Source organism: Dromiciops gliroides, chromosome 6, assembly GCF_019393635.1.
Source record: "Dromiciops gliroides isolate mDroGli1 chromosome 6, mDroGli1.pri, whole genome shotgun sequence".
Taxonomy (NCBI): domain Eukaryota; kingdom Metazoa; phylum Chordata; class Mammalia; order Microbiotheria; family Microbiotheriidae; genus Dromiciops; species Dromiciops gliroides.
The window spans coordinates 264,252,950-264,275,336 of record NC_057866.1 but is presented as its reverse complement, the minus strand read 5'-3'; the positions used below and the strand labels follow the sequence as shown (position 1 = coordinate 264,275,336).

Here is a 22,387-nt window from a genome sequence, read left to right as displayed (position 1 = left end):
TTAAACCTGCACTAAAATCCTTGGGACACCCTTTATAGTTATTACCCAACTACTCTCTCTGTTCACGCCCCCCACACACACTCCAGGGCATGTGTACCCCATCTTGGGAAGTTTTGATCTAGTCATTTTAGGTAGGACCAAATCATCAGGTCTGGGTCCTTTGGCTCTGTACTTGTGTATTACAAATGATATAGTTACCAGGAAATCAGAAGGCTCTTAAGATAGATATCTAATAGTTTATTCATGGATCCTCTTTTCTTCTTGTCAACCAGGTTTCTTAACATTCTGATGAGAACTTTAAGGGGTCAAAGTCCTAAAGAAGTTTCACAGTCATAGATTTAGAACTCAAAGGGATCTCAGAGACCATCCAGTCTAACCGTTCTTTACCTGGTAGCCTACAAACTTAAAAAAAAAATAAAATGATTGCTGTATTTCCATATAATTGTTTTCCTTTGTAATCCTATGTATTTTATTTCATGCATTTAAAAACATTCTTCTATGAAGGGGTCCATAGGCTCTGAGGAGTCCATGACATACAAAAAATTAAGAACCCTGATCTAATCCAACCCTCTCATTTTATATTTGGGAAAACTAAGACTGACAGTAGTGATTGCTTAAGATCACATATAAAGGAAGTGACAGGACCCAGACTTGAACCCAGGTTCTCAGATTTCAAATCCAACACTCTCTCCACTTCACCACAGGAAACTCTAACTAAAATACATTGAGCCTACTCTATCTATTCTATCTATCTAGCAAGTCTCAGGACTTGGCTTTCTGGGACCTTCTTCTCCTGCCACTACCACCTCACCGCATTTGTATGCTCTGAAATGTCTGTGTCTTTCCCAAGCTGCTCCCTCCAAAGCAAACATGGGTGGAACTTGGCATCCTTTCAAACTCATAAGAGTCAAAGCAATGTAGTGTGTGCCGGGGCCACGTCCCAGGAACCCCCCTTTCTGACTTTGGAGCTTTCTGTTTCATTTCAAATCTATGAGCAAAGAGGTTCAATTAAACCATTCCCCATAAGATAGACCCCTTCCTACAGAGCACATAGGTCCTCACAGGACAAACTCAATCAGACGAGGAGCCCAGCTAGGGTTGGTTTTCAGATGTTACAGATTGATATTTCCCAAGGAGATAGCTGAACTCTATGCTAACTTCTTTTTTTTCTGATAAAAGTATTTTATTTTTTTCCAGTTACATGTAAAGATAGTTCTCAACATTTGTTTATACAAGCTTTCCAATTTCAGATTTTTCTCCCTCCCTCCCCTCCCTTCCCCCTCCCCTAGACAGCAGGTAATCTGATATAGGTTATATATATAATAACATTAAACATATTTCTGCATTAGTCATGTTACAAGAGAAAAATAAGAGCAATGAGGAAAAACCTCAAAATAGAAAAACAACAGCACCCAAAACAAAAGAAATAGTATGTTTCAATCAGCATCTATACTCCACAGTTCTTTTTATCCCTGGATTTGGAGATCCTCTTCCATCATGAGTCTCCTGGAACTCTTCTGTACCATTGCATTAGTGAGAAGAATCTAGTCCATCACAGTAGATCAACACACAATGTTGATGATACTGTGTACAATGTTCTTCTGGTTCTGCTCATCTCACTTATCATCATCCCATGTAAGACCCTCCAGGTTTCTCAAAACTCCTCCTGCTCATCGTTTCTTACAGCACAATAGTATTCCATTACATTCATATACCACAACTTGTCTGGCCATTCCCCAATTGATGGGCATCCCCTCAACTTCCAATTCCTTGCCACCACATAAAGAGCATCTATGCTAACTTCTGAGGATTAAAAAGAAAACTGGCATCATCCTTGCCCTCAAGGGGCCTACACTCTAATCGAAGAGATATGACTTCAAGAGAAACCAATGTAAACTACAAAATGTGGCAATGGCAAAGGAGAGATCCAGACCAAATGGTTGAGCTAAATTTGAGGAAGGGAATGTGTATACGAATGCATATTTATGAAGCATCCACTATATCTCAGGTGCTGTGCTAAGCACTTTACCGATATTGTCTCTGAGAACGCCCTTTCAGCAATGGAAGGCAGGGATGAGGGAAGGTTTCTCCTCAGGAGGTGGCACCTGATGAGGAGGGAGTGTGTTCTAGGCACCCTGGAGGAGGGAGAAGAGAATGTTCCAGGCAAATGCATGGAGGCAGGAGAGAGTGTGGGACAAGATCAGGGAACATGCAGTAGTTCAGGCTTGGCTGAAACAGAGAAAATGGAAGTGAGTAAGATAGTATGAGAGGAGGCAATAGGAATTGATTTCCCAATTTGTGCCTCTTAAATATCTCCCAATGTTCCTAAAGACTTGAAGGTTCACACTTGTGCCTTCAAGAAATATAGTTTAAAAGCATAGACAACACACACATATGTATATGCATACACATAGACATACACACATACATATTTGCAGGCGGGCTATAAGTAACAATTAAAGTGCTCCAAGTTATAAGAGACCTATTAAGTACCAATGTGTTGTTCTCCTTAAGTTTTGCTTCAGGAATTGTCCAGTCTATATTACACACTGTTAAGCTAAGTGTACCTTTTTACCAGGTTTCTTAATATTTAAATCCAACTCTTCTCCTTTTTGTGTATTTTTTTTGGGGGGGGCGGGGAAATGAGGGTTAAGTGACTTGCCCAGGGTTATATAGCTAGTAAGAGTCAAGTGTCTGAAGTCGGATTTGAACTCAGGTCTTCCTGAATTCAGAGCTGGTGCTTAATCCACTGTGCTACCTAGCTGCCCTCTCCTTTTGTGTATTGCTAAGCTTTTCAAATGACATTTTATATAACAAAATTTAGGATGTGATGATTTTAAGACATTTCCAGGTTGCCATGGGAACATTCTATCCTGTATGTTTCCAGAACTTTTTGATGATGTGGGTAAGGGCACTAAAATTCTGTAGGTCTTTTGCTGTTTGATATAATTGGTTTTGAAAAAATCAAATTGTAGTTTTTGCACCTAAACTTAAGAATCTATTTCCCCCACACAGTCAGTGTGAGAAAGGAACCTTCCTTAAAAACTTGGACAAGTGGCAGCATGAATCGTGAATAGTACATTCCCCTGTATTTGGTCGACCTTGACAAAGACAGCCCTTGCAGGAGGTTGGTAATCAGAGCTGATATTTATGAAACTCATTAAGGTTTTGGCAAATAACTGGTGCATTTGACTCCCAAAGTTTACTTGCCTCAGAGCCCAGGGTGATAGTAGATTGGAAACCAGAAAGAAAGACTCAAGTACTGATTTCCTCTCTGCCATCACTGGGAATACACCTGACTCGAGATCTCCCCCTGGGGAGGCACTTGCTTGTGTAGCAGTGATGATACCACTTAAAGGCATGGTGCATGATGGGGATGCAGGAGGAGCAGGAAGCTGTTGGAGAAGAAACATTTCTGCTGACCATTTTTACAACTCCCCTCACTTTCTAAGGACACCTTTCTATAGTTCTTAGCTTTGACTTGATGGGGCAGCTAGGTGGCACAGTGGATAAAGCACTGGCCCTGCAGCAAGAGGACCTGAGTTTGAATCTCATCTTAGACACTTACTAGCTGTGTCACCCTAGGAAAGTCACAACCCCAATTACCTTAAACAGCCAGAGTCATCTCCAGTCATCCTGATATATAACTTTACTTCTTCTTCTTCTTCTTTTTTTGCAGGACAATGAGGGTTAAGTGACTTGCCCAGGGTCACACAGCTAGTAAGTATCAAGTGTCCGAGGTCGGATTTGAACTCAGGTCCTCCTGAATATGGGGCTTGTGTTTTATACACTGTGCCATCTAGTTGCCCCCCATCCTGATATATACCTTGCTACTGGGACCAGATGGCTCTGGAGGAGAGAGTGAGGTTGGTGACCTTAAACAGCCCTCCCCCACTTAAATCCAATTCACTGCAAGTCATGACATCGGTCATGGTCCTCTTAGAATGAAGGGCAAAACAACAACAACAACAACAAGAAGCAGCTTTGACTTGCTGACATGACCAGTGTGCACATTCAGTGACATTACATTGGAAGTATAGACCCTGGCATGCCCATTACTATTGCTCCTTAGTGGACCTCAGTCTCTGACCCACAGATGCCCAGGCTCATGACTTCCCTGCCTCAATAGGTTGGCCATGTAGGACTAAGGAACAGACTGAGGATTCAAGTCAAGGTTTTCCAACACTGAATCCAGTATTGTTTTCAATATTTCAGTTGCCACAGCTATAGGCATAGGATGACTTGTTGAATGTTCCTTCATGTATTTACTCAGTTCCAGAAGAGATCCATCTGTGCTTCCTCCCAACCCAAGAGGGCTCTCAGCTGGCATAACTTGTTCATATAAGTTAATGAGTGCCTCCTGTGTTGTATGTAGTTGCAGGATGTGAAGGTAGAGAGAAAGCCAGTGCGATCTAAAGAGACTCAAACATGATGCTCCTGGAAGATCTCAGTCCTTTCCACAGCAGTGACTTGATTTGGCTCAAATACTTGTCTTGCTCTGTGAACTATTCAGAGGCAAAAGGCAAGGATGAAAATAATATCTGAGGCATTTTCATGAATATATACTTGGAGAAGGACTCCACTATTTGGCAAGAATGCCTATGAAAACCGGAAAACATTTTGGCAAAAAAATAGGTTGAGAATGGCATCTGGTCCTATATGCCACAATATATTACAAATGGAGAAACTAAAAAAAAAGAAACAAAAACAAAAAGAAAGATGATGCTGAACGTGGGATTACTGGGTTGGATTCTCCCATTCTTCCAATTTACCTTTGAGATGAGGAATATTGCCAAGGGAAGCATGCTTGGCTGCTGCTGGGTGGAGTTATGTTGGTGACTAATGTGTCAACCGACTTTGGGAAATGGGAGGGGGGGGGCAGAATGACCATGTTGGCCCTGGACTAAGAGAGACTTCTCAGCATCCCTTAGGGCACAGGGACAGAAAAGCTATCCCGGTCAGGTCAGGACCTCCCAGTCTGCTGAGCAGCTACTGGGACCTGTGTTCTTACCTGCCATCTGCAATGGGAGATGTGGGAGAAAGGCTGACATGGTTCAAGGGACAGGAGTCAGGCAGGAACAATCATGCTGAGAGTTGTCTCTGAAGAGGAGTTCTCCCTGACAATACTTATCTCCACCATATCAACAAAGAGAGCTTGAGGTGGAGCTAGAGAAAGTCCCTGCCAGAGGGGATGGAGGCTCTAGAGCTACATTGTCCTATCTTTTTGGTACAGAGGGACATTTTCCCCTGAGCCTGGAACAGCAAGAACTTTTCTGCTGGATTTTTTTGAAGTTGAAGACTTTGCAGGTTTGGGCTTCTTGCCTGTTTCCATGGAAGGAATCTTTTGTGCACCTGTAAAAGGGACCTTTAATGGATTACTGGCTTGGTTGAAATAGAGTGCCACCTGGTGGTAAATTATAAGTTACACCCCCCCCTGCCAAGAAGTTCCAGGTCTTTCTGTAAACTTGTAGAAAGCAAGACATTAGCCAACGTGGACTGCTTCCATTAAATACTGTGTAGTCCTGCTTTTTCTCTGTCATCCATTGGTATTACACTTTTTATTTGCGGGGCAATGGGCGTTAAGTTGCCCAGGGTCACACAGCTAGTAAGTGTCAAGTGTCTGAGGCAGGATTTGAACTCAGGTCCTCCTGAATCCAGGGCCAGTGCTTTATCCATTGCACCACCTAGCTGCCCCCACAGGCTGCTTACAAACAGAACAGTTTCCCAAGCATCATCTGGGCCACTGGCCAAGTCTACACTCATGTCATAATACACCACATCACTTGATTCTCAATGACAACCCTATAAAATTGGATCTATTACCATAGTTATTCTCAGTTTACAGATGATGAAATTGAGGCACTACTAATATTATCATTATTGATTAACGTTATTAACAAACCAATATAAATCAATTAATGTTATATTATGTATAATAAGAAATGGATCATGTTAATGAATATTAATATTATTAATGGGGGCATATAGGGTATAAAGGGAGGTCTAGCACTTCTAGTGTGAGGGCTTGCTGAACTCTTTTCAAGGCAAGTCCCATGTGTGGCTCTAAGAAACTGGATCTTGTACAGTGCACACATCCTGGGAAAACTGTCTTGGCAGACAGGCTAGACCAGGTTGAGTGTAACTGTCAGGCCTCAGACCTATAGGTGAGTTAGGGGGATGTCTATCCCAAACATAGGAAGATTCCCCCTGGTGGAATGGGTGGATGAAAACAGCTTGTTTCAATAGCCATGAAAGTTTCCAAAGCAGGTGCTTAGAGCTTTATCAGGCATTGAAGATTCATCCTGGGTCATTGCTGGTTATCCCAATTTTTGTCTTGCCACTGGGTTTGATGACTCTGGAAGAGAGAGGCTAATGACTGTGCAACTTTGCCTCACTAAAATCCAGTTCACATGCAAATCAAGACATCACCCTGTGATGTTATTGGTCCTCTTCAAAAACAAAGGACAAAAAATAATTAATATTAATCTTATTAATATTGCTAGCAAGTCATCTGTAATGAGACTTGTAGCCAGATATCTCTTGCCTCCAGATTTAGAGTTCTATCTACTGAATAGGTATCTTATATGGGACTTGTGTCTAGCTATCCCTTGACTGCAAATTTAAGGTTCTGTAAAAATACTTTCTTCCTAATGGAATGGGATTGTTGCTAGTTACAACTCTGACTTGTCCCCTCTCCCCCCCCTTTCTCTCTCTGTCTCTCTCACTCACTCTCTCCTCTCCCCCTCCCCCAAGTTTTCAGCAGCTGGCCAATAATCAACTGCTCTGTTTGCTAACAGAGTTTCTGGTAATTATCCACTGTTTGAGTCAACAAGTCAGCTGGGAATGCATGTCTTATCAATTTCTTCTTTACCAAATTCCTTGGATACAACGCTCCTTTTGCTTTTTACATTTAAGAGTTTTCTACAGGATTACAGGGACATTTGTAGAAGGATGAAAATAAAGGAAAAATATAAAAGGTTAACTTTGTAGCACTACTGAGATCTCTCTAGGTCCAGCTCTTTCATGGTTCCCCTTCTTTCCTCCATCTTTGCTCCTTATACAATACCTTGTTCCCAGAGTCAACAAATCTATTCTCCTCTGGGTTATTGATTAGATTAGCTGTGGATTCCTTTCTATATATCTGGCTAGCAATCCTGCTAAGTTCTATGGCCCCCTAGAACTGATGCTCTGAACTGTAGCTCTGGGTGTGGGAATCTAGTTCCTTGTTTGAGTGACCCTTGCCTTCCCATTGCTTCCCAAGGCAAGTCCTTATCCTGACTTGAAGCTCACAAGGTGCTGATAGTCACTTCTTTCACCTTAGACTAGTTAGTCATGGAAGTGGGAAGGGCGACAATTTTTCTTTGGATCTCCAGGTGAGAGAAACTCCCTCCTTACTGAGCTCCCAGACTCTGTCCTCATGTGACAACTCAGCCTTGCCTAGAGACCTCAATACTATGATGTTAGATGTTATCTTTGTCTCTTGTTCTTTTTTTTCTTTTGGTGGGGCAATGATGGTTAAGTGACTTCCCCAGGGTCACACAGCTAGTAAGTGTCAAGCATCTGAGGTCAAATTTGAACTCAGGTCCTCCTGAATCCAGGGCTGGTGCTTTATCCACTGTGCCACCTAGCTGCCCCTGTCTCTTGGTGTTTACTAATTTTCTCTTTCCTCATTAGTCTGGCTTGAAGCACACCACCTAACAAGATTGCAGTGACTGATTTAGCCCTTGGGTAAAACTGTCTCATCGTCCTTTTGCCATATGTTGGTCTGAAACCACTCTCTGCTCCTTCAAGCAATGGCCTTGGTGCACCAGTCCATGCATCCACAATCCTCTCTTTGAGCCTGTGTTTCTCATGAAAATATCTTCCTCTGACTTGACTTCTCTTCATGGAATCCCTTCACTTCCAACTCACAGGCAGGGCTGAGATGACAGCCGGAACTTGGGACCAATGAACACTGGACAACTATACATGGTACAACAGATTACTCTTATGACTTTTTCTTCTTTATTAAATTAATGATTTATTAAAATCCAAATTTACAGTTAGGAAAAAGGATCTTAAACAAGCAATACACAGGCAGGGCCTGACAGAACACACATCAATAGTAATATTTCTTTATTTCTCTAGTATATTGTACTTACTGATATTAGGACACTGGTAAATTTTCAGAGGAGTGTCCTGTGGCTAGAGACAAAAGATCTTGCTTCTAGTCTTGCCTTCTTCAGTGACCTTGGGAAAAAGAATTTCATTTCTCTGCCCTCAGTTTTCTAATCTACAAAATGGTCATAGAAATACCTATCTTGCTTAACTCATAGGGTTGTTATGAGGATAGTTAAATAATGGGCATTATAGTTTTTAGATGTAGGATATTATTTATTGTTAGATCCAATCAATCTCTCCACAAGTCCACCTGGTGATTTGTGGTACACTTTTTTTTTTTTTGCAGGGCAATGAGGGTTAAGTGACTTGCCCAGGGTCACACAGCTAGTAAATGTCCAGTGTCTGAGGATGGATTTGAACTCAGGTACTCCTGAATCCAAGGTCAGTGCTTTATCCACTGTACCACCTAGCTGCCCTTGTGGTACACTTATGAGAGAAAGATAGGGGTATAGCAATGACTAAGAAATAAAGTGGGCAGAAGGATAACATACATTTCTATTCTGCTTTTATTATAACAGGGCAAAATTTTAATTATTTATTTATTCATTCATTCATTCATCTATACATCTATCTACATATCCGTTCATTCATTCACTCATTAATTCATTCATTTATTCATTCATTCGTTTGTTTATTTATTTATTTAAACAGGGTAGAATCACCCTCTTGGTAAGCTCTGTTTACAATTTCTTAGAGTTCTGCTCAGACAAGAAGAACTAACATTCCTTCTTCTGAATTCCCCTTTCCCCTTAAGCTTCACTTTCCTCCTGGTCAAGAGCAAGAGGAAATGATATATCAGTTGTTCAACAAGGCACAGCTGTTAAGCCAGGCACTCTGATAAGTGTTGGGAAAATACAAGAGAAAAATGAAAAAGATTCTGCCCTCAAATAGCAGGGCATTCTATCAAGGGAAGCAACATGTATGTGTGTGTGTGTGTGTGTGTGTGTGTGTGTGTGTGTGTGTGTGTGTGTGTGTGTGTATAAAGTATATACAAACTTAATACAAGTATTAGGGGAATAAGGAAAAATCTCATGTAGGTGCTTTCCTTGATGTGAGTTTTGAAGGAAACTGCCTTGTAAAAGGCAGGGCTGAGGAAGGAGGGCATTCCAGGGATGGGGGACAGCCCCTAGGCAAAGGCACATAGATTGTAGATGGGTGTCTTGGGGGAGGACCAGTAATGAGGCCAACTTGGCTGGAAACTAGTGTAAAGGGGTGGGAAAAGTAGGTTGGAGACAGATTGTGAAGGGCTTTTGTGAAGGGCACAGGAGTATAGATTGATCCTAGAGATATTAGTGATCCACTGGAGTGGGGTGATGTGGTACTTTAAAACCCCATTGGCATCTGAGTAGAGAATGGCTGGGAGTGAGGAGAGACATACGTCAGGGAGAGGAATTAGGTCATTACAATTGGCCAGGTTGAATAGGGTTCGGGGAGTGGCAGTAGTGGTGGGGTAGAGAATAAACACTTATTACACACTTATTATATGTCAGGCACTGTGCCAAGCTCTATACAATTATCTCATTTGATCCTCACAACAACTTTGGAAAGGTAGGTGCTATTATCCCCATTTCACAGTGAAGTAAAGAGAGGTAAAAAATGACTTGCCTAGAGTCACACAGCTAGTAAGTACCTGAGACTGGATATGAACTCAGCTTCTCCTGACTCCGGAACCAGCCCTCTATCTATTGGCTGAACCACCTAACAGGCTCAGGTGAGAGTATAAGGGTTTGAAGTAGGGTTGTGGTGATGTGAGTTTTCCTGTGGGAATAGGAGAACTGCTGGTCCTGAGGGTTTCTTCTGAAATGTATGAACTCAGTGGAGATTGAATCATTATCAATGAGCATCTCCTATCCAGCTATTGGGGTGAGAAAGAAGTGACTGATAGGGTTATTGATCTTTGGACATGAAGAATCACAGAATTTGAGCTGTGTGTCCCTGGGAAAGTCACTTAACCCTATTTGCCTCAGTTTCCTCATATGTAAAATGAGTTGGAGAAGGAAATGGCAAACCAGTCCAGTATCTTTTCCAAGAAAACCCCAAATGGAGTCCTGAAAAGACACAAATGACTGAAAGGACTGCACAACAAAAAAGGAGTGATGTAGTCAGACCTGTCCTTTCAGAAGATCTCTTTGACCCCTTGGAGCAAGGTGGATTGGAGAGACTGTCTCTATCAATGCCAGGTTTCCATTTTGGTGCTGTTTCTTCTCTCTCCTTTTTTACCGTTTCCTATGTCTCATAGATTTTGTACAAATTCTAGTCTAACCTATGCTCATTCTCCCACTCTTATGTATATACTTTGCTCCTATGTTGCTTCCTCAGCAAGTGCTCCTTGGCAAATTTAGAAACTGAAAATGTGCTCCAGAATAGGGGTCAATAGCAAAGACTGGGAAGCCCTGGATTACCAGCTGTCAGATCCCTACCATCTTTCCTGCCTTTTATGTTTTCTTTTTGTTTTTTAATTTAAAAAAATTTTTCTTGTATGGTTTTAAATGAGGAAACTTTTATTAAAAATATTCCAGGGGGCAGCTAGGTGGCACTGCAGTGGATTAAAGCACTGGCCCCGGATTTAGGAGGACCTGAGTTCAAATCCAGCCTCAGACACTTGACACTTAACTAGCTGTGTGACCCTGGGCAAGTCATTTAATCCTCATTGCCCCACAACCCCCCCCCCCCAAAAAAACACCAAACTAACAAACAAACAAACAAAAAGAAATATTCCAAATACAGAACTACCTATAAACAGGAAGAATGCTTTTGGGTGGAAAGTTGAAATAAACAGTTAGTGTCATATCATTAAAGGTGGCTAAGTGGTACAGTACATAGAGTATGGAATTTATAGTAGGAGAGACCTGAGTGTGAATCCTGCCTAAGAGATTTACTAGCTGTGTGACCCAGGACAAGTCACTTCACCTTTCCATGCCTCAGTTTCCTCATTTGTGTAAAATGGCATAATATTAACACTTCCCTTGCAGGGCTCTTGTGATGATCAAACACTGCAAACCTTAAAGCACTATGTAAATACCCATTATTATTATTATCACCACCACCATTATCATTTTCAGTATCATTTTCATTGTATCATGTTCACAAAACCAGCCAACCAGATTATGATGGTGATTTAATACTATAAAAGTATGAAAATAGTCTTAGAGAATTTGGGGAAACTAAGGGGCTTAATTTAGGGTTGTTGCTTTGAATTTAAGTATCATTGATCATCAATGCTGCTTTATTCTTTCAAATCATTTTTTAATCATCCATTCATTATTTTCCAAACAGTAATCTTGTTTTTGCAGGCACATGTCATTATCACTCATACTTTCTAAATTAAGGAGGTGAGATTTTGACAAATGAATTTCCAAAGCACATGAGAAATCAATGACAGAGCTGGCATCTGGCTAATATCTCTGAATCTTAGATGAGAGAGAGTGAACTCAAAGAGATGATCTCATTCTTGGTCATGCCTATTTAAAAAAAAAATCTAGTCTTTTGTTTTTGGTTCCTACTATGGGAATACTTATAATGCAACTTTTGGCCATGCTTTATCCTATCCATCAATCTCCTGAGACTACCATGCCTAGCTGGCATGGACAACTTGCCATATGCCAATCGCTGTAAGTATACACCTTCCACCTCTTGTTGTTGTTGTTGTTTTTTATCTCAACAAACATTTATTTTATTTTTTCCAGCTACATGTAAGGGTAGTTTTCAACATTCATTTTCATAAGATTTAGAGTTCCAAATTTTTCTCCCTCCCTCCCTCCCTTTCCTTCCCCCTCTACAAGATTGCAATCAAGTTATATATGTACAGTCCACAAGTGTTCTTTTTATCAGTTCTTTCTATAGGGGTGCATAGTAAGCTTCCTCATTAGTTCCTTGGGATTGTCTTGGATCATTGCACTGCTGAGAGTAGTTAAGTCATTCACAATTGCTCATTGAACAATACTGCTGTCACTACACACAATGTCTTCTCAGCTCTGCTCACTTCACCATACATCGATGTTCATTAGTCTTTCCAGGTTTTTCTGGGATCATCCTGTTCTATTTTTTCCTCTATCTCTCTAACTTTATCTTCAAAGTCCTTTTTGAGCACCTCTATGGCCTGAGACCAATTCATATTTTTCTTGGAAGCTTTAGATATAGGGGCCCTGATGTTAACATCTTCCTCTGAGGGTGCCCCTTAGTCTTCGTTGTTACTGAAGAAACTTTCTATGGGCCTCACCTTTCTCTGTCTGCTTATCTTGCCTTTCTTTTACTTAGCTTTTACCTCCTTAAAGTGGGGCACTGTTTCCAGGCTGCAGTATCCCAAACTTCAGAGGTCCCAGGTGGTATTATTTAAGGAGAATCAGGTTCTTCACTCACCTGGCCTGTTCCCCTGGTCCATAGATGACTTCAGACCAATTTGCTAAATCAACCAGCTTTGTGTGTTGTGGCTCTGACGAGCCTCTGCCCCTCCCCCACCTGGGCCACTTCTACTTGAGCCTACCTCCTGGTTCTCAGCAGGGGTGTAAAATTCAAGTTCTGCCTTAGCACCAGCATAGACCCCTGTAGTCTCCCCGCTGCCCAGGGCTCAGCCCTCTCACCAGACTGTGAGCTTAGTTCCAGACAACACTGGCGCTTCAGCTGATTCAGAGGCTCTGGGGGTCTGCTTTTCTGGTGAGGACTTCCTGAGACTGGATCTGTGTCAGGGTGACTGTGGGGTTGGGCCCGACTCCTGTATCAGCACAGCAGCTCCCTCCTGACCTTCCAAGCCGTTCTTGGTTAGAAGTTTATTTCAGCACATTCTTCTGTGAGTTTTGCTCTCCACCTCTTGTTAAAGGAATAATAATCAAATTATGACACATTGTCATGGTGGATTCAATACTAGATTTGAAATTAAGAATATCTGAGTTCAAATGTGGCCTCAAATTGATCAAGTCACTTAATCACTGTCTACTTTAGGTTGTTTATCTGTAAAAGGGGATAATAATAGCACCTACCCCCGAAGGTTGTTGTGAAAAAAAATGAGTTTTTAAAAAAGAAAATAAATGAGTTAATATTTGCAAAACACTTTGTAAATATTAAGGGGCTATATAAATACTAGCTCTTAGTAACCCACAGTTAATGATTCTCAGACTCCCAAAGTGACATATTAACCAACCTTTATTTCCAAGAGCACCTGAAAGTTAGTGAAGTGCTTTCCTCCCACCAGCCCTGCTGGGAACACTGGAAAAGATGAGGACACAGGCTTAGAGGTTCATTGATTTGCCCGGGGTCACAGTTGATACATGAGGCAGGATTACATTTCAGTTCTCTTGTCTCCAGGTCTACTCTACAGTTTTGTCTTCCAGTCAGTCAGGGGACATACACTGCTCCTGAAAAAGGGTGCTGAGTCCCTTGAGGGACTTCAGTTGGCTGGCATACTGTAGTATGTCGGTGAACAATCTCAAGAGATCAAATACATTCAGGAAGAATGAGTGAGAGTTAAACAACCAAGAAAGAAGCCGAATTTCCCCAGTCATTTAACGCTAGTATTTACACATTTGGATGCATACCAAGAATGTTAGAACCACAAAGAAGGCATTGGAGCCAACAAGTAGCTTTCTACATCCTTGTTCCTGCTGATGAGAGATCTGCAGAGCTCTTAAGAAAATAAAGAAACTGAGCATGGATTACCTTCATTGATTGCAGCTAAATAAATAGTTGAGGAACAGGAAAGAGAGAAGGTCAAGAGAGGTTAATCCCCCTCATGGAGTTGGTTTCTTTGTTCTTCCACATGAACTCTTGAGTTCAACATCATTAATGCAGCTTCCAAAACACTTTGTTTATGCAGTTCCCAGAACAGGTGTTCTCTCACCTCAGGAAACATGTTTTGAATTCTGCTGCTTCTTGATGTGCCGTCTCTCTGGGCACAAAGTCAGATAAATGTCATGATGGGTAGTTTGGTGAGAGATCATACATGTAGAGCTGGATGGGACTTTATAGGCACCCCGAGTTTGGTGACTTGCTCAAAGTCACAGAGGCAGACTTTTAACCTGGGTCATCTGTTGTCAAATCTTTCTATATCATGATCTTCTGAGGAAAGTAGCAGTGTATGCCCCTGAGCATAGCTGCAGAGAGATTTCTCAGATTTCACACATAATCTCCAACAGGGATGTTTGAATCTGGATTCCATTTACTTAAAATACACAGGATTATTTCATCTTGTCTGGATCTGCTCTTTTGAGCAGAGAAATTAGCCTTTTAATTTTTGCTACAAAAATAACAAAGGATCATAGTTTTAGAACAGGAAGGAGCTTGAGAGCTAACTCATTTCCATACACTCATTTTACAGGGGAAGAAGCTGAGGCCCAGAGAGGTTAAAGAAGCATATTTGAGGCTAGGTAGTGTATACTTCCTCAAGAATTAAATATAATCTCTGGGGCAGCTAGGTGGCACAGTGGATAAAACACGAGCTCTAGATTCAGAAGGACCTGAGTTCAAATCTGGCCTCAGACACTTGACACTTACTAGCTGTGTGACCGTGGGCAAGTCACTCATTGCCCCACAAAAAAAACAAAACAAAGAAACAAAAAGAATTAAGTCCAATCTCATGGCATGATGCATTCAGATTTAATTAAAACAATTCTTTATTCTAAGTGTGTTGGTCTTCTCTAATGTGAAGTGATTATAGTCCAATAATAATAATAATAATAATAATAATAATAATAATAATAATTCCCTCAAAGGCTAATCTGTTGTCCATGTTATGACTGGAGTATAACATCGAAGAACAGGAAGGCTAGCCAGGGTGATGCAGGGAGGGGATATCATGTGTTCTAAGACCAATATAGTTTCAGTAACTCTGAAAAATCAGTCAATTATGCTCCAGTTACATGACTGATTGAATTTAACACCCTGCCACTGTGTTATAACTGGTCCTATGAACCTAAGAAATAGAAGAATGAGGGCTGGCTCTACTTCAAACCATCATGTTTTTCTTGACAGTGAAGGATATGATATGAAGGACAGGGAAGCAAGTGGGACTTCATTCCCAGGTGCTACAAGAAATCAAGATAAAGTGGAACATATAAAAAATACACATATACCTACTTGCTAGAAGTACAGGTGTGTAGATGAAATTGACCACCAAATTAGACAAACCATGAATAAACATGAAATAAACTAAATATGTAAATGCTTTTATTATAACACACTACTATATTATAAACTAGAATTGGAAATATCTTACCAGGAAAAGGCAAGGGCTTCATAGTGCACTTTTGTCAATATTATCCTCATTCTTAATTTATACAACATAATTACATATCAGTGCAGGGGAATCATAAAGAGCAAATGCATTTCCAAAATCCTACATGAAATGGCAATGGAAATTGAGGAGTTACTTAAATCTGAAGAGGGAAAAACTGAGGATGTGGAAGGAATTGGAAATTTAACCTTGACACAAACCCCAAGAGAGTTACTTAATAATTAAATATATGGCAAAAACAATACTGATGTCTCCAATGATTTTGATGAAGAGATGACAAGATACTGTAATTTTGAAAAGTTGTAAGTGAGTTTCATGGTATGGATCCAATTAAATCAAAACAAAGTAATGTGTGTGCCTGTTATAACCACTATGAAGAAAAATATCTTCCCACAATTTGACAGCATAAAAATATTTCAGAACCTGCACACTGAATGCTACTGCTGTTGCCATGGTAAGGACCTTAGAAAGAAAGAAAGGTGGAGCTATAGAGGTATATTTCCAAGGACACACATCAAATGAAGTCATGGTAGAAGTTTGATGCTCAAGAACACTATTGAGACTCCAAAAAACCTGTAGATAACACCATAGAACAATTCCTGGAGCAATAAAACCCACAGAAGAATGTGTTGAGATAATTTTCCAACCAAAGACAGCTTAGAAGGTCAGAAGGAGGGGGCTGCTGTGCCTGAGGCAGGAGTGGATCCCAACCCCACAGTCACCCTGACTCAGATCTAGTCCCACGCAGGCTGAGCCTGGGAAGGAGACCCCCCAGGGCTTCTGAATCAGCTGCAGTGCCAGTGTCATCTGGAACTAAGCTCACAGTCTGGTGAGAGGGCTGAGCCCTTGGCAAGGGGGAGATTACAGAGGTCTCTGCTGGTGCTGAGGCAGAACTTGGGTTTTTCATCCCTTCTGAGAACCAGGAAATAGGCTTGAGTAGCAATGTTCCAGGTTGGGGAAGGGTACAGGCTCTTGAGAGCTAACAACCACAGAACACAAAGTTTTGCTGCCTGGTTAATTAGCAAGTTGTTCTGGAGTCATCTACAGGACCAGAGAACAGGCCAGGTGAGTGAAGAACCTGCTCCTCCTTACACCATAACACCTGAGACCCCCAGAAGCTTGGGACAGTGCAACTTGGAAACAGTGCCCCACTTTAAAGAGCTAAAAGTCAAGTAAAAGACAGGCAAGATGAACAGACAGAGAAAGGTGAAGACCATAGAAAGTTTCTTTAGTGACAAGGAAGATCGAGGTGCACCCTGAGAGAAGGATAGCAATATCAGGGCTCTTACATCCAAAGCTTCCAAGAAAAATATGAATTGGTCTCAGGCCATAGAGGCACTCAAAAAGGACTTTGAAGATAAAGTCAGAGAGGTAGAGGAAACAATGGAAAGAGAAATGAGGGCAATGCAGGAAAGACATGAGAAAAGTGTCAACAGCAAGAACACTATTGAAAAAAAAGGCAGTGAGGGGGCAGCTAGGTGGCACAGTGGATAAAGCACCAGCCCTGGATTCAGTAAGACTTGAGTTCAAATCTGGCCTTAGACACTTGACACTTACTAGCTATGTGACCCTGGGCAAGTCACTTAACCCTTATTGCCCCCGCCCCCAAAGGCAATGAAAGATTGTATCAATATCTAATTGGTAAATGCAATAGAAAACGTGAATTCTTCTATCACCTGATTAAAGGCATTGAGAAAGAAGCATGCAGAATGGAATATGGTATACTTGAAGTTTCCTATATTTTAAAGAAATATATAAAAGTGAAAACAAAAACATTAAGGTGGTATAAGGAGTGAAACAGTGAAAATAAGAAAAAATTTAAAAATTCAACATAAATCACAAACTATGCTATAGAAGCAAGAGAAACAAAGGAATTAGAGACACCCAACTCAAAGAAGAAGGATGTGGAAAAATTCCGATTATCTACTTTGTAGAAATAAGTTTAATATATTGGAAAGCTTGTGCATGGCTAAGGATATTCATCAAGGAAGGTGATAGAAACTAACTTCCCTACAAAACTGGAAAGTGCTGGGTCATCAGAAGATCAATAATTATTGACTCCAATGTTTCACAGTTTCATATGAATTTCTAGCCAAACACATCACCAGTTTCCTCTCTGATATAAGGCTAAGTCCATATGTCTGTTAATTGTCTATATTTCTTGGATATCAGACCTTTGTTAGAGAAATTTGATATGTTCTTATTAATAGTGTACTGCTCCCCTATATATCTGAGGTGCACTAATTTTGTTCATAGAAAAGGTTTTTTGTTTCATATAATCAAAATTACTTAACTTTTGTAATTGCTATATCCCTTGTTTAAGAATTCAGCTGCTCACCATAGCTGTTAGAGGTTTCTGATCTGATTCTTCAAAGTTTTTATAGAATGGCCTTTCTAATTCAAGTCACATATCCATTTTGAATTGATTATTGCATACAATAAAAGATGTTGATCTAAACTTAATTTATCTCAGACTTTTCCAGTTTTCCCAGCAATTCTTTAAATAGGGATAATGTTGTAGGCTCTTTGCGACTCTTTTTTCTCCAAAGTTTTTGCATTGATAGTCATTAGAAATGCTGCTTTATAATTTTTTCCTCTACTTTCTCTAATTTTGGAATCAATATTGCATCTGTATCTTAAAAGGAATTTGGTAGGAACCCTTATTTTCCTATTTTAAAAAATATGTAATATTGAGATTGACAGTTCATTTAATATTTATTAGAACTTGTAAATCTATTTTTTCCCCTCTGGAACGTCATATATGAATTGTTTGGGCCACCCTCCTTCCCCCATGGGATTATTAGAACATTCTATTTCTTGTTCTATTAATCTGGGTATTTTATATTTTTGTGAACATGTGTCAATTTTAAGTTACCAGTTTCATGGACATAAAACTTGGCAAAATGGTTTCTAATGATTTCCTTTATTTCTTTTTAATTTGTTGTGAATTCTCTTTTTTGATTTTTAAAAACATTTAGCTATTAGGTTTTACTGTCTTAAAAACAAAATTGGCTAACTGTCTTGGTAATTATTAATTTTTTCAATTTTAATGTATCCCTTGATTTGCAAAATTTCCATTATTGGTCTTAGGTGTTTTTTATTTGTTTTTATTATAGAAATTTAGATGAATGCCCCATTCAATGATTTCTTATTTTTCTTTCTTGACAAAAATGTATGGAGATAGAATTTTCTCCATAAAGATTATTTTGTCTGCATCATAAAAGTTTTGGTTTGTTATCTAATTTTTGTCATTATCTTTTGAAATTATATATCATTTTCATGATTTCATCTTTGACTTACCAATTAATTTAGTATCAAGTTAGTAATTTTCTGTCTAAATTTGTTGTCTTTCTTCAAAGGTCCTTAATTGTCATTTTTATTATATTATGAACAGTAAAAGTAGTATTGAATATTCCTGCTCTTCTGCCTTTGTTTATGAGGTTTTCATGTTCTAGTATACAGTAATAAAAGTGCCATGTACAACTGAGAAATGTGTACACACCTTCTTATTTCAATTGAGTAAATGACCGAGAATGGAATGCCTGAGTTCAAATTCTGTCTCAGACATTAGCTGTGTGACTCTGAGCAAGTCATTTAGCCTCCATCTATCTCAGTTTCCTCAACCATAAAATGGGGATAATAATAACACCCTCTAAAGTTGTCGTGAAGATCAAATGAGATGATATGTGTAAAGTGGTTGGCACAGGGCCTGGCAATAATACCTACTATGTAAATGTATAGTGCAGTTAAGCAAAACAAATTTGTGTTATATTAGTCATTTTTGGAAATGTTTCTTTCTTTTTTTTTAGTGAGGCAATTGGGATTAAGTGACTTGTCTATGGTCACACAACTAGTAAGTGTTTAGTGTCTGAGGCTGGATTTGAACTCAGGTACTCCTGACTCCAGGGCCAGTGCTCTATTCACTGCACCACCTAGCTGCTGCCCCTGGAAATGTTTCTTATACTACAGCCCATTCCTCTCTATCTAGGTTTCATCATTTGTCTTCTGGAGTCGTGAATAGTCATTGCATTGATTAGAATTCTTAAGTTGAGACCATGGACAATCAGCAGAGGTGTAGGCCCAACCCAGCAGGGAAGGAGCAATATGAAGACACCACAAGAAGATGGGAGAGGTTCTGCAATGGTGAAGTTGTAATGTGTTCTTTAACATGTATTTATGACATAGAGTGAGTCCTTTTGAGAAAACTGTAAATGGTCAATCTCCCAAATGATGTCATACCTTGTATAAGCACATTGAAATCTTTCTTTCTAGAAAAAGTGAAAACCTTAAGAAATATTATTTTGATGATCTTAAAAATCACTTTCCAGATCGCACTGTTTCAAGGTAGGTTAGGTCAAGGGCAAAAAAAGCCTCTTGTATAAGGAAATGGATTAAGGGAAGAAACTGAAATTAGGACATAGGACCTCTTGTCTTCTTGAAGATCTTTCTCCTTCTCCTCCTACCATCCCTAAAGGGATTGGCCTAAAAGCCACCCAAGGGAAGTGCCCTATATTCCACCCAAAGGGAAATTTTTTAATTTTCTAGTCAAGTTTCAGTCACATCTGTCTCTTCATGGCCCCATTTGGGGTTTTCTTAACTGCTCTCAACTCCACCAACATCATGCACCCTGGTGTGTCATCTGGTACCTGCCGGAGCTTAGCACAGTGCCTGGTACACATTAGATGCTTAATAAATATTCATTGACTGACTGATGGAAAGTGGAATTTTAGCTTGGACTTGAAGGGAACTGGCTAGGGAAGCCAGGAGGTGAAAATGAGGAGGAAGAACATTCCTTGTATGGGAGAAAGCCAGTGACAATTCCTAGAGCCAAGGGATGGAGTGCCTTGTTGGAGGGTCTGTAAGGAGGTCAGTGTCACTGAAATAAGAGTATGTGTGTGGATGTATGGGTGTGGTGTGTAAGGTGTAAGAAGAATCGATAGGAAGGGGCAGCTAGGTGGCACAGTGGATAAAGCACCAGCCCTGAATTCAGGAGGACCTGAGTTAAAACCGTGCCTCAGACACTAGCTGTGTGACCCTGGGCAAGTCACTTAACCCTCATTGCCCCTCAAAAAAGAAGAAGAAGAAGAAGAAGAAGAAGAAGAAGAAGAAGAAGAAGAAGAAGAAGAAGAAGAAGAAGAAGAAGAGGAAGAAGAAGAAGAAGAAGGAGGAGGAGGAGGAGGAGGAGGAGGAGGAGGAGGAGGAGGAGGAGAATAGATAGGAGCATAGGGGAGGTTGGGTTTTGAAAGACTTTGAACAACAAAAGGAGGATTTTATTCTGGCGATGGTAGTGAGTATATTGAGTGGGGGGTGGGCAGTCGACATGGTCAGACCTGCCCTTTAGGGAAATCAATTTGTAGTTAAATGTAGGATAGAACAGAGTAGGGTGAGACTTGTGCCAAGAAGACTTACCAGTAAGCTTTTTTGGGGGGGGGCAATGAGGGTTAAGTGACTTGCCCAGGGTCAAACAGCTAGTAAGTGTCAAGTGTCTGAGGCCAGATTTGAACTCAGGTCCTCCTGAATCCAGGGCCGGTGCTTTATCCACTGTGCCACCTAGTTGCCCCCACCAGCAAGCTTTTGCAGTCATGCAGGTGTGAATGTCAAAGGAGAGGAGGGGGCATATTTGAGAGATTTCACAAAGGTGAAATCGATCGGCCTTGGCAAGAGGTTGGATATGGGAGATAAGAGATGGTAAGAAGTCAAGAACATCACTTAGGTTGACAGTCTGAAGGATTGGAAGGATGGTATTGCCCTGGATAGCAATAGGAAAGGTGGGAAGAGGGATGTTTTAGGGGGATAGATAATGAATTCAATTTTGGACATGTTTAGTTTAAGATGTCTGCAGGGCATCCAGTTTGAGATGTCCAATAAGCATTTGGAGAAGAAGTCAGCAGAGAGCTTAGGGCTGTATAAACAGACTTGAGAATTTTCTACAGAGAGATGATAATTCATTTCATGGGAGTTGATAAGATAAAGAGCATTACAAGAAAAATTCTGGTTCTGGCTCCATCTTGAACTTCCTAAAGTGAGTCCAGTCATGTATCTTGCTGAAGTCTATAATATCAAGCTTAAGACATCAGCCACTGCTCTGGTTATAACTGCCTAGTTTCCTGCATTCCTTATGGGATACTCTTTTATGGATAGAAAAATATTTTATTTTATTTTTCTATCCATAAAATTTCATTGTTCCCATCCTGCTTATGTAGCCAAGACCTAGATAAGGTATCTTAAAATTGATGTTTGGGGGTCACTGACTTATGGACAAGTGTTCAGTGTAGCCTGTGCTCTGAATACAATAAACTGTATTTTCTCCCATGTCTATTTCCTGCGCTGGCTAAGTGACAGTGGCTCATGAGGACCCTAAGACAATTCATGCAGTAAGGAAGAATAGAAGAGGATCCAGCTCAGAGTATTGTAGGATACCCACAGTTAGTGAGTGTGTCCCAGCTGAAGATCCAGCAAAAAAGACTGAGGAGTAATCAGAGAGGTAGGACGAGAACCAGGAGATATGGGTGTCCCCAAAACTTGAAGCGTATCAAGAAGAGAGTCATGGTAATTTCAAGGGCTGCAATTGGGTTAAGAAGGATAAGGAATGAAAAAATGTCATGGGGCAGCTAGGTGGCACAGTGGATAGAACACCAGCCCTGGAGTCAGGAGGACCTGAGTTCAAATCTGGACTGAGACACTTAACACTTACTAGCTGTGTGACCCTGGGCAAGTCACTTAACCCCAATCGCCTCACCAAAAAAAAAAAAAGTCATAGGATTTGGCAAATAGGAGGGCATTGGTAATTTTGGAAAGAGTAATTTTGATTGAATGATGACACTGGAAGCTAGATTGTTGAGAGTTAAAAAGAGAATGAGAGGAGAGGAAGTGAAGATACCACAACTTCTTTTTATGACAATTTTATGAAGATTTTCCCCTTTGTTTGAGGTTTCTATAAATGTTAACTTAAATCATCTTGGGGGAAAGAGTCATGTTCAAGGCTATTAAAAGACTGTAAGA

General features: G+C 40.4%; 2 protein-coding genes across 5 annotated transcripts in view; one reads left to right on the top strand and one right to left on the bottom strand.

Moving 5' to 3' along the window:
- LOC122730457 (sulfotransferase 1 family member D1-like) overlaps positions 1 to 12,799 on the bottom strand; it is a 69,146-nt gene extending 56,347 nt beyond the window's left edge. For 2 of the 3 annotated variants that reach the window (XM_043969586.1, XM_043969584.1), the window contains exon 1: positions 12,741 to 12,799. The gene's annotated coding sequence lies outside the window, so the exon portion shown is untranslated. Of the gene's footprint in view, positions 1 to 12,519; positions 12,538 to 12,740 lie in introns of those variants that run through there. The other variant, XM_043969585.1, reaches the window with a different exon arrangement.
- LOC122730458 (alpha-S1-casein-like) overlaps positions 9,708 to 22,387 on the top strand; it is a 70,189-nt gene continuing 57,509 nt past the window's right edge. For both annotated transcript variants that reach the window (XM_043969589.1, XM_043969590.1), the window contains exon 1: positions 9,708 to 9,871. The gene's annotated coding sequence lies outside the window, so the exon portion shown is untranslated. The remainder of the gene's footprint in view (positions 9,872 to 22,387) is intronic.